Here is a 13,257-nt window from a genome sequence, read left to right as displayed (position 1 = left end):
CTTAGGAATTTGGTTTTCATTAATCCCAGATAAAGGGCAGTGATCTGGCCAGAGGGACTCCCTAGGAGAATACAGAATTTTTTTTTTCTGGAAAAACTGTCTCTGTCTCTGAAAACACACACACACACACACACATGCACGCAGACACACACACACACTTAGATTTTTAAGCACAAAACCCGGAACTGATCAATATTATCAGTTCTTATCTCTTGAGGATCCTCTTTGAAATGGCCATCTTCTAAGAAAGACAACAAGAAAGAAACCTTTTCTTTATTCTCTGTTCCTTTTCTATCAGTTAAAAAATGACAAGGCCTGTCATCTCTGATCACCGTAACTAGTCAGGAGACAGGACGACTCTCTCCCTGCCTGACCTATTTTGTCTAATGGGGCCCACTCCTTTGCCCTCTGCCACGCTACCTTCTCTCCTGAGTTCCATTTATAGCAGGGCTTCATTAATGGTTAAATCGTTAGGAGCAGATCTGTCTCCTTCCCAAGGCTTATTTCCCCTATTCAATAAATTAAGCCTTGGGATTGGAGAGACTGTCCATTTCTGCTCTATTTAAGCTCACATTCTTCCTAACCCACAAAATACTGCGAACTGACAGGTGAGAGCTTGGTATTAGTTCCCAGTGCCTGCCCAGCAGTCTGTGGTCACTTGCGATTTGTTTCGTATTTAGTTCTCCGAGTAATGCTTGTGTGACCTATGGGAATTTTCCTAAGCCCTTGATGAAAGTCTCGCATCTGGAGCTGAAATGCTTCAGCTTCACTGAGGAGCCCTTGGGCCTTTGTTAATGGCGAAGTGCCTCCTTCCTCAATCCTAAGGCAAGAGCCCTTGGACAAGTGCTAGGAGGTTCTGACATGTTTGACCCCTCTCCTCACCTTGAAAGAAGGTTTGCAAAACTCCATTCACCCGCCATTCTTGCTGCTGTCACACAGGTGACCTCACCGAACAACTGGAGCATTAATGGCCCACAGCTGTCAGAGTGACCTGTGCACTTCAGTTCTCAAAGCCTTTTCTCACTTGTTTTTAGTTGCCAGAGCCCTGCAGTCAACAGACATTTAAAAAAAAAAAAGAAAAGAAAAGAAAAGAAAAAAGAAAAATCAGAAAAGTGATATGTCACTGCCTGCTGAACATCCTTCAATGGCTCCCCACTACCCCCAGGGCCCGCGTGAACTGGCTCATACTCACCAGTTTTTCCCCATCTTGCATTTCGGTTCCGCTCAGAGCATTCCTTGCTCCAACCCTAGCGAACTTCTCCCAGTTCATGGAGGTGCCATGCTGACACGAGGCTGCTACACATGCTCAGAATATTCTTCTCAAGTCTTTCTCCCATACCCATTACTGGCTGCATCCTACTCCTCATTGAGTCTCAGTTGAAATAGACTTTCTGAAAAGCCCTTCCATGGCCTCTTAACTGGATAGCACCCACAGCGACTACCATTTATTTTATTATGACTGTCCTTCTAGACGTTCAGTTTCTTGAATGGGAATAACGTGTCCCTTAGGGTAGCCACAGTGCCTAATACCTCTTCTCACGTATGATGTAATCAAATTAAAGCCAGGCATTTTAGTGTCCACCTTAAGACCATTTAAGCACATCTAAGCCCCAAGCCACATCTGAAAGAAGCATAAATTGGTTGCCAAAAATGGCCTCAAAAATGAATGCAGATTTCATCTAAGCAGGATTTACATTGTAAAACACATGGTAGAACTAGCCCAAAAGTCTCTTGACTGGATTCGTGATCAGCCCAAGATCCCTTTACCCTTCAGACCTCTTACCCCACTATCTCTTCATTATTTCCCTGAAGCCCAATTATCCACTGACTGCCCCAGCTGTTCTTTTTTTCTGAAATTTCAACTCAGGACACTTGTTTCAATTCTCCACTCCAGCCACTCAGACCTCCACCAACCATCGGCACCACAGCGAGCTTCAAGCCAGGATGACAAAGACTGAATCTTGCTTGGAAGGCAAAGGGGAGGAAGGGAGGTGTTGACTTAGAAGCTTTTTTGTGGGACTTGTGAGCTTTTTTTCCCCTTCTTTTGCTACATGGGAGGCACTCTGCTAAATGCTTTAATAAGTTATGCTCCCGACAACCCTATACGCTTGATACTATTAGTTTCCTGCACTTCAAAAGAACACCTGCCCAAGGAGACGCAGCTAGGAAGCAGGAGAGCTGGGATCTGAAGGCAGAGTCTACGCTAAAATGTCTCCACAGTAGGTACTCGGTAAGCATTAGCTGAGCATTTAAACAGGGTCCCACCTGGGAACCATTCTGGAGGCTGGCAAGGCAAAAGGGTGTGGACCCCTCCTCTGATGAACTGATTGCAAGTACATGTCAAAGCTTTATTTCAAAGTTGTTTAAAGAAGGGGAGGAGGAGATACAGGCTTCCAGTCATGAGCTGCATAAGTCACGGGGATGAAGGTACAGCCCAGGGAACAGAATCAGTGGTACTGTAGGCATTGCACGGTGACAGACGCTAGCTATACCTGTGAGCACAGCATAGCACAGAGACTTGTTGAAACACTATTCTGCCCACCTGAAACTAATGTAACACTGGGCGTCCACCAAACTTCAATAAAACAAACAAAAACAATGTTGCTTAAAGAGGCTTCAAAAGGCTAGTAATAGGAAATAATGTGGTTAGGTAACCCTGTTAGACCAGGTAGGAGTGGTCATTAAACCCTGTTACAAGGCTAATTTAGTGAGGTAGGTAAGTTAATTTCCCAGGAAGGGCTCTTAATCTAATTAAAGTTGATCAGAAAATCATTCTTATGTTTTATCAGAAATGCACCAGAAGGGACAACTCATCACACCAGAGCACCCAGCTGTCCCAGCTCAGGTTTGGGATCATTTTCTTTCACAGAAGCGTTTCTCAACCTCAGCAATATTCACATTTGGGCAGGATGACTCTTCCGGGTGGGGGTTTTCCAGGCCCTGGAGGATAATTAGAGCATCCCTGGACTCTACCCACCAGATGCCAGGGACACCTCCTCCTTCTGGACATCGGAACCAAGAATGTTTCTACATATTGCCACATGGCCCTGGGCGGGGGCAAAACCCCACCCCACACATTGAGAAGGACTCTTCTAGAGCCTGGGTTCTCAAAGTGTAGTCCACAGACCGAAAGTAACGGCATCTCTCGGAAGGCTGCTAGAAATACACAGCCGAGGCCCCACCCCAGACCTCCTGAGTCAGAATCTGCAGTTTAACTGGATCCCTGGGTGCTTCCTATGGACATTAAGACTGAGAAGCCCTTCTAGGCCAGTGGTTCTCAACCCTGCCTAAGCACGAGAGGCTGATGTTCATAATATATATATATATATGTATTTTAAAGGTTTTATTTATTTGACAGAGAGAGAGATCACAAGTAGGCAGAGAGGCAGGCAGAGAGAGAGAGGGAAGCAGGCTCTCTGCCGAGCAGAGAGCCTGATGGCGGGGCTCGATCCCAGGACCCTGAGATCATGACCTAAGCCGGAGGCAGAGGCTTTAACCCACTGAGCCACCCAGGCGCCCCTGGGGCCTTGGGATTTTTAAAAAAAACCTCTCCATGGGATTCTAACTTGCAGCCAAGTTTATGCTTCTTGTTCTGGGTAGTTTAAAAACAACCTGCCCTACAGCTTTGGGAGTGATTTCCAAAAGCCTATAAATGTGACCTTACATCTCCAAAGGGATGCTTCTTTCCTTCCCATGAATATCCTTCTTTTTTGACCTCTTACCCCTTTTAAGATGATAGAATTCAAGTCCTTTAATGATGGTTTCAAAAGGTAGGGTCTGGCTGTAACCAACTTAAAATCATGGCTGGAATAATTTGGGGGAAAGAAAATGAAGGCACTGGTTTAACCTTCCCTAGGTAACTTCTTAAAGAAGTAAAAGCCATATAGTCAGTGGTACTGTCATAGCGCTGTCTGGTGGCAGACAGGAGCTACACTTGTGAGCATAGCATAATGGATAGACTTGTCCAATCGCATACATTGTACACTTGAAGCTAATGTGACATCGTGTGGCAACTACACTCAAATAAAAAAAACTTTTAAAACTTTAATTAAAAAAAGAAGAGCCAGCAGAATCATCTTTCAAAATCTTACTAATTAAAAAAAAAAGTCTGTACTTGAAAAAAATCCAAACGTTAAACAGCAAGCTCTATCAAGAAAATTGTTTTGCATGAAATGTGCAATTATATAAAGAGCCCATGAAAATTGGGAAGCAAAACACTAACACCTTAATAGATAAACAGATAAAGGAAATGAACTCACAATTCACAAAAGTGGATGTATAATTAGAGAAGCATGAGAAAATGTGCAGCCTTGCTAGTAATCAAAGGGATACTCCATGAAAAAAGAGTTACCAATTTTCCTCTTATAATATTCACCAAGAGGAGTGGGAAAATGATCATGAAACAGACGCCTGCTTATTCCTTCCATAGATACTGAGAGTCTTCTGTATAGGAGGCACCCCACTAGCCTACACAATGAGGGTGTGGGGCTTAGTAAATAGAGAAAGTTCCAGCCATGACAAATTTCTATCTCCCCCAGCCCAGTTAGGCCTTGATGGAAGCCATCCTAAAGAAAATGTTCATGTGGAAAAAGCTTTGTTCATTTATGATAGCAAAACTGATTAAAAACCCAAATACCCATTAATAGGATTATGATTAAGTAAACTCTAGGGTGTCCACTTGATGAAATACTACAGACACTATTTGTGAATTAATGAATGATTAATGAAAAAAGAATACAAACATTAGAAAACCAGAAGAGTGATTCAGTAACAAAGTCAATTTTGAAAACACTACATAGTGTCATCCCCACCACCCAAAACACACAATATACATCTGTCATATTTAAAGCTCTGAGGATAAAAGATCTGTATGTACTCTGTAAACTCTAGAACACTTATGGAAGAAATTGAACCTGACACAAAGAAATGGGAAAGTGTTCCATGCTGATGGGTTGGAAGAACAAACATTTTTAAACATCTATACTACTCAAAGCAATCTAGTTAGTATCCAAAATCTAAAAAGAACTTATTAAACTCAACACCCCCAAACCAAATAATCCAGTTAAGAAATGGGCAGAAGACATGATGAGACACTTTTCCAAAGACATCCAGATGGCTAACAGACACATGACAAGATGCCCAACATCAATCATCTTTAGGGAAATACAAATCCAAACCATGATGAGATACCACCTCACGCCAGTCAGGATGGCTAAAATTAACAACACAACAAATAACAGGTGTTGGCCAGGATGCGGAGAGAGGGGAACCCTCTTACACTGTTGGTGGGAATGCAAGTGGGTACAGCCACTCTGGAGAACAGTATGGAGGTTCCTCAAAAAGTTAAAAATAGAGCTACTCTACAATCCAGCAATTTCACTACTCAGTATTTACCCAAAAGATATAAAAATACAGATTCAAAGGGATACATGCACCCTGATGTCGATAGCAGCATTATCAACAACAATAGACAATCTATGGAGAATGCCCAAATGTCTATTGACTGATGAATGCATAAAGAAGGTGTGGTGGATATATACAATGGGATACTATGCAGCCATCAAAAAGAATGAAATCTTGCCATTTGCAATGATGCAGATGGAGCTAGGGTGTATTATTCTAAGCGAAGTAAGTCAGTCAGTCAGAGAAAGGCATACAATTTGATCTCACTCATATGTGGAGTTTAAGAAAAAAAAAATAGATGAACATATGGGAAAGGGGAACAACAGGAGAGTGAAACAAGCCATAAGGACTCTTAATCATAGAAAACAAACCAAGGGTTGCTGGAAGGAGAGGGGTAGGGTATGGGCTAGGCTAGCTGGGTGATGGGGATTAAAGAGGGCACTTGTGATGAGCACTGGGTGTTGTATGTAAGTGATAAATCACGGAGTTCTACTCCTGAAACTAATATTGCACTGTATGTTAACTAATTAGAGTTTAAATTAAAAAATGAAAGAAAATAAAGCTCTGAGCCACCGTAAAACTTAGAAAATGCTTTATCTTTGTTTTTAACCCAGTCTTTTTCCATTTATCTGACCATGGCAAGTTTTTTTTTTTTTCTCTTCCCTTCCTTTTCTTTCAAAAGTGAAACTTGTTTTATTGTCTCTTGGAACTTGTATTTCTCAAATAAACCAACAAACCAACCAACCTTTGAGGATATGCTGGCAGATCCAGTAGTGTTGAAAAGCTATGTACAAATAAAAGTCATACATGGTATACACACATACACAGAAAAACATCCATCAGGCTGTTCCCTTAAGATTTGTGCATTTACTCGACAAAAAAAATATTAAAAAAGAAATACTGCTAAATTCTGAGAAGGCAAGAAATATTTTTTAAGCTGTATTTTGGTGTCCATTAGAACAAGTACAAGAACATTTAAGTCTAATTTTTGATACACTACAGACGTATTTCTTTGTATCAGTTGTTCCTGCAAGGTGTCTCGAATAACATCAATACATACAGATGACTTGTGCCCATTTTATATGAGTTTTGAAAAAGAGTTTTAGCACTGGGGAAAGAGCTCCAGACAGGCTTTTTAATCCTGGACCAGCCATTAATTAGTTTGTGTGATTTTGGACCAGTGATTCAAACCCTCTGGATTTTAATTTCCTAATTTCTAAAATGAGGAGCAATTCTAGTTCTGCTCATCTTCAAAAAGTTTTAAAGCTTTGTAGTTCTATCTTTGCCTGACAGAACATCAAATGCTAGGTTTTTATTTGAATACTGAGTCCTTGGACCTCTTGGTACCATCATCAGTTACTGCAAAAACAAACAAAAAAGGTCAGTCAGCTCTAAGGTCATCTCCATGGCAATATGTTTTACAGGGCACCTTAGAAGAGAGAGACAGAGAGCAGTAGATTTATTTTATTGGTTCTGTTAACCTTATGTCAAGTAATTGGTTTACCATTTGGATGTTCCAGAACTTGTGACTGCCATAGATCTGTTGCCAGATGTTTCTAAAGAGGATGTTGGATATTTCTGATGCAAGCACCATTGTCTCTAGGCCTTGAATGCTCAGGCCTAAACAACACAGAAGGGGGTCGCCATCTTTGGAACCTCTGAGAATCTCTTGGATAGGATACCAGTCTACTCCATTTGTTTTATCACTTTGCCCACGGTTGGTGCTGGTGAGCTGTGCTTTGCGTGGGAAATCTTGGGTCAGTGTTTCTCCAGAAAGTCACTGTCCCCCTTAGAAACAGGGAGGTCTGTGCTCTGCTGGATGGAGAGAAACTGACCACAAAATCAGGGGCTGCCAGTCATGACTGATCTCGTTGGCCCCTTTCTCTGCTAAAATCTCCTCAAACAAGCTCAGTGTTGTCTCAGCTGCCGGCTGTCAACTCTGGCTTGATTATCCAGTACAACAAGTTCTCAATACAACAGGATTAACCAAAAACAAAACAAGACAAAACAAAACAAAAAAAAACCCCAAAACCTTCTGAACTTGTTTTACTGAGATTTAACCTGGACACACATTTTCCCTTTTCTTTACTCAAATTCTCCATGTCCAGCACAGGACACTGTTTGAATCTGGATTTTAGGTGCAGAATTTTGAAAAAAAAAAAAATCCTGCTGTTTGTGCTTTTTCTTATCTTCCCCGCTTTTACTAGTTGTTGGTAGAAACTTTCAGTTTTCGCTTTCTCCACCAAAGGCTTCCTGAGGGACAAAAGCCAATTTGGGTGGATGCTTCATGGTTTAAGAAAAATGTTTTTAAAGTTTTTACTTCAAGTTTTGTTTCTTTTACCTTAGGAGTGGCTGCTTGGGATCAAAGAGAATTCCGGGTTTGGAGTTAAGTGCGGTGCACTTCCTCCTGCTTCCCTGACCCTGGCGCGGGAGGTTCCAGAGCGCCCCGGGTGTAGTTTGTACCCCCTTCCTCCCCACGCGGGCATCGGCAGAGGCCACTGTGTGTGAACGTTCTGTATCAACTCAGAGGACCCTACCGACGCCCTCTAACCAATTCCAAAGCTTCTGCCAGTTGGCACCGGGGGCATGGTTAGCCATTGATTGCATATGGAACCAAACAGAGTACGAGGTACACCCTTTCTCTTGACGACTTTTGAGTGTCACTGTGTTTATGGCTCTCTGATTTAGCACCCCCTAGGAGGAAGTAATCACTGCACAGTCCCCAAGTGTCTGGTTAAAGGACTAAAGGCAGACAAGTGTTGAGTGGACTCTGTTTCATAAATGATGTATGAGGGACCGTGGTCACTATGACTAACACAGCTATAAATGGGTCATGGCAAGGCGTAAACATCACATGCTCCTCAGCCTGGACTTAGGGTGACACTGGGGAGACATGTGGTATCATCACCCTGTACCAACCAAAGTGTGTTCTTCCTAAGTGTAAACTGGAAGTGGGGCCCGTGTCTTTTTGATTTGGGTACAAAAGGTGCGTGGGGTAACTGGAGAGTGGCTTTTCAGCAGGGTGCCTGATAGCCCCCATCGTTCTTACGAATGTCCCTACAGGAGGACAGGACACAGCCCAGTAGCTGACAGCTGCTCTCTAGGCAGCAAAGTGGCGTGGCCCGGGATGCCGCCCAACACACTTGCATTCCAATAACCCGACAAACAAGTGTGCTTTGCAGCATGAGCACTTTCAGCTCTGGATCCTCTCCCATTGTTCCCATTTGTAAAATTGAGCCCTGACCCCAATTCTCCAAATTCCTGCATTCTGGTATTCTGGTAACTGACAGGTATTCTGAGAATACACTGAGTCCCACAAGGCCAAGGATGGAGTCTCTGGTCCTTTGGGGACTTGGCAGGGCTGGAAGGACCATATGTGACCATAGCCATATGCAGTGTCCTGTGTCCAGGGTTGCTGGGTCCTCTTGGATTCCACTACGACCCAGGAGGGAGAAGGAAAGCTGGGGGGGGGGAGGGTTGTCTGCAGAAGGACAAATGCCATGACTCCACTGTCCCATCAGCTGCCTCCTGCCTGGCTCCTTCTAGAAGGGAGAACATAGTTCACACTGTAGATTAAGTGAAGTAACTGTGTCAAGCAGCACACATTAGGTGGTCAGGACTGACACCATCAGTGGCTTCTCCACCCCCATATGAAGCACAGGCCAGTGATTTGGGCACAGGGACCCCCTCTTCCACCAGCTTCCACATGCTTCCCATGGCTTGTGAGCACGGCAAGTGAAGGGGAAAGCGCACAGTTCCCCTGGGAAGTGTGTTGCACAAAGAATTCCACGCATTTATTTTTCTAAGCCATCTGGCTCTCTTACAGTGGCAACGATGATCTGGGAAGACTGGGTCAACATTTGCCTGTGTTTCCAAAACTGTCTCAAAATCAGAGGTCCACAAGCTGACCCCAGTCATGGGGTCCCTGAAGGATTATGGTAAATGGTTCATCCTATACGTCTCGGTGTGGCCATAATTTCATCCGCTGGGGACATATGTGGTGGTCAAAGTCCAGATCAAGCCTGTCGCAGAAATGGCTTCCATTTCTGGGTTGCAGATGGCACTTCACAGTCTGGACACTTCTGGGAGAGAAATCACACCTCACAGAAGATGCGTCAGTGACAATTTGCTATGACTCATCACTCCCTCCATGCTGCTCAGAGAAGCCGAAGGAATGTCTCAGCTTTGAGTGCAGATTGTTGTGGGTCTCTCATTAAGCCAGAGGGACTGGCCGTATGTCACCTAGCACAGTCACCACAGCAGTCAGATGGCTTGAGCGGCCCATGATGGGGCCGGAGCCGGGTCCCAGGGCGGGTGTGACAGCACCACAGTGACCCCTCACATCAAATCAACACTCCTGGGGTACCTGCGCGGTCTCTCGCTCATTCCTGCTGCCTCATGCTGATGGATGTGGTTTTGGCTGTAAGTGCAAGTCTAGTTCTCCTCCTGTTCTCACGTCCCCGATGGTCCCGCTCGTCAGTCCTCAGGGCCCTGCTGTGGGCCAGGTGCTGTGATAGGCAGTGGGATGTGGAAATGAATAGGACATGTCCACACACTCCCGGAGGTGACAGCTTCGTGGCAGGACAGCTATGTAGAAAAGACAAGAGAGGCCAGAGAGGACGCCTAGAACAGATAATTACCACGTAGCGTGCTATGTGGAGAGTCATGGTCAGAAGCCAGGGGCCAGGGAACTCTAGTCCAAAGTTATAAGCTCAGAGGGAGAGGCCTCAGGGCTCTTCTCATGTTACAGAAGCAGTAGGTGTCCGACAAACCCGGAGTGTGGTGTGCACGAGGGACAGTGCTCAGATACAAACCAGGTGGAAGGCCCGGATGAGGCTGCGAAGTAGCTGCTCAACAAAATGCAGTTCAGCCAGAGGTCCTGCACTGGGAAGGAATTGGTATCTTGTTTCTTCTTGGTGACTGGCATGGACCAAAGACTGAGTTTCTTAAAAAAAAAAAAAAAAAAAAAAAAAAAGCTAAAGAAATATGAGAGCCTGTGCTGACTGCTGTTGGTCATGTTTTCAGCTGTATAATTATTAATCTTCCCCTCTCTTTGCCTCTGGTTTGCATACCATCCAAAACTTCCCTGTTAGAGGTGTGGAAAAAGCCCCGGATTCAAAACACCTGAGTTCAAGTGTTGCCAGCTGTGAGACTTGGAGCCCACTCCCTTTGCCTTTTGACCTCTATGTATTTCATCTCAGCAATGAGCACAGGCATACTTTGGAGACACTGTGGGTTTGCTTCCAGACCACTGCAATCAAGTGACTGAAATGAACTTTTTGGTTTCCCAAAACATGACTTTTAAAAGTCATGTTTACACTATTTTGCAGTCCATTAAGTGTGGACTAGCATTAGGTCGAAAAAACCAATATACATGCCTTATATAAAATACTTTATTGCTACAAAACTGCTAACCATCATCCGAGCTTTCAGCAAGTTGTACTCTTTTTGCTGGTGGAGGGTCTTGCCTTGGTATGGATGGCTGCTGACAGATCAGGGCATTGCGGGCTGAAAGTTGGGGTGGCTGTGGCCACTTCTTAAAACAAGACGAGAGTGAAGTCTGCCTCAACCAAGGACTTTTCCTTTATCTCGAACAGTTAGAGGCCACTGTAAGGTTATTAACTGGCCTGATTTCCATCGGGTTATGTCTCAGGGAATAGGGAGGTCTGAGGTGAGCGAGACAGGGGGAGGACTGGTCAGTGGAAGAGTCAGAAGGCACACAGCATTTGTTAAGTTTGCCCCCTTCCATGGGCACGGTACACGGCACCCCGAAGCAATTACAATAGGAATGTCAAACATCATTGATCACAAATCGCCCTGACAAATATAATGATGAGAATGTCTGGACTATTGTGGGAATTTCCAAAACGTGGCAGAGACACGAAATGAGCAGATGCTGTTGGGCATACGACGCCAACGCATCTGCTCAACACAGGGTTGCTGCAACCCTCGAGTTTGTAAAAAAATGCAGTATCTGCAAAGTGTGATAAAGCGAAGTACAAGAAAACGAGGTGGGTCCATATCAACCGAAACTGTGTGGCAGCAATGCTGTAACTGTTCAATGAGACAATGGGCTCTAAGAAAAAAACATAGGAAAGCAAAGCTTTCTAAAAGACCTCAGCGACTGAACTCTCCTCAGGGCTCCCTGGCCATGACTGTGTCCCATGGCTACTTTGAAGAGATACCAGGAGGTAGAGTGTTTGGTCACTAGCCTTTGTAGTAGAGAAAAACAAGGGTGAAGGTAGTTGAGAACGGATGTGGAGAGACCCCCCAGCTCTAGTGTCTGCCCCGGCAGCCAGAGATCTTTGTTTGTGTAGTTTTATTTCTCCAGCCACTGACAATAAAAAAAATGTGAGCATTCCAGTTGTTAGAAAAGATTCAACCTGTTCACCTAAGTAAAGGATACAAGGAATGACACCCAGGAATAATGGAAAATAAACGTGTAAATAACGTCAAGTGATCTTTGCATTCCCAGAGACTTTAAAAGAAATGGCACCATATCCATTAGCCAGTGGAGCATAAACAACCCCCCCCCCTCAATCCAATGGCTTAGAACAAAGCCATTTATTACCCTGGATCATAAGTTCATGGCTCAGCTGATTTAGGCTGGGCTCACTTGCGCATCAGTATCAGCTGGGGCTTGGTTGGGGCAGATGAGCTGGGGTGGCTCAGCTGCACATGTTTCTCATTCTTTTCCTGGATCAGCAGGCAGGCCAATGGCAGATGTGCAAGAGAGTTAGCAAACACATGTGACACCTCTTGAGGTCCAGGGTCAGAACTGGCAAACCATCACTTCTGCCTCATCCTGTTGGCTGAAGCAAGTCTCATGGCCAAACTCAGACTCAAGGAATTTATACCCTATCTACGATAGGAGGAAACTAAAAAGTTATATGGCAATGGGATGGCTATAGGGAGGGGTAGAGAACTGGAGCCATGATTGCAAACTTACCACAAGCACCAAAGGTCTTGTCAGTCGTAACCATAAGGTTAACATCATACTGTAATTCTCTCAGAAGGAAGCCATCCTAAGTTAGTTTGGAATTACTTAGATCACTAAAGCCCAAACTGATGGTTATACCTACTCAGAGTTCATGTTACATCCACAGAAACAAGAGATGAAGTTTCCAAGTGAAAATGAGGTCTTCAATTTTGACTTTCACCTATCATACTGACTTTCAAGCTATCCCTAAATGTATCTCATGAAAACAAAACTAATGCTTCCTTTTTTTTGCAGGCTTGATGTGAAGAACTGAAGAGAAAGAATGGATTCAAATGAGAAAAGCTCATGAAAACATTTTATATATTTGTATGAAGATTATGAGCCTCCTGAATGCCTGAGACTCCAACAGAAATGTCTTGTTTGTACATTTATATCTCTGTCTTCTAGTTGGCTGCACTACTTACTATAATTTATCTTCATGTTTGGCACCTTGCAAAGTAAATCAGCTCAAGAATTCACCAACTGGAGGGTGTGCTTTTGAGGAGGAACAGGATTTTACAGAGAGAGATAAGGCAATATGCATAACAATGATTTTGATAGAAAGTTCTCTACACTGTATTTTGATCAATATTTGGAATGTATTTTAGTTCTTCACATCCTAAATCATATCAATAAACTTTTTATGAGTTCAAACTTGAGTAAATATAAAATGTGAATCTAGATGAAATTAATTTTTCTATCTTCAGATGGCTACATATTCCCCTACACGGAGAGAAATGAGATCTGGGCCAACCAGGGGTGCGTGGGTGGCTTAGTCAGTGAAATGTATGGCTCTTGGTTTTGGCTCAGGTCATGATTTCATGCGGGCTGAGACGGAGACCCGTGTTGGGCTCCACACTCAGTGGGGAGTCTGC

At 43.9% G+C, this 13,257-nt stretch overlaps 1 protein-coding gene across 2 annotated transcripts in view; it reads left to right on the top strand.

Moving 5' to 3' along the window:
- SMPX (small muscle protein X-linked) overlaps window positions 1-13,036 on the top strand; it is a 58,978-nt gene extending 45,942 nt beyond the window's left edge. For both annotated transcript variants that reach the window (XM_004769190.3, XM_004769189.3), the window contains exon 5: window positions 12,638-13,036. The gene's annotated coding sequence lies outside the window, so the exon portion shown is untranslated. The remainder of the gene's footprint in view (window positions 1-12,637) is intronic.
- The last annotated feature ends 221 nt before the right edge of the window (window positions 13,037-13,257 follow it).

This window comes from Mustela putorius, unplaced genomic scaffold (assembly GCF_011764305.1).
Source record: "Mustela putorius furo isolate JIRA1106 unplaced genomic scaffold, ASM1176430v1.1 tig00003836_pilon_pilon_pilon, whole genome shotgun sequence".
NCBI lineage: Eukaryota > Metazoa > Chordata > Mammalia > Carnivora > Mustelidae > Mustela > Mustela putorius.
This window is presented reverse-complemented; position numbering and strand designations above follow the sequence as displayed.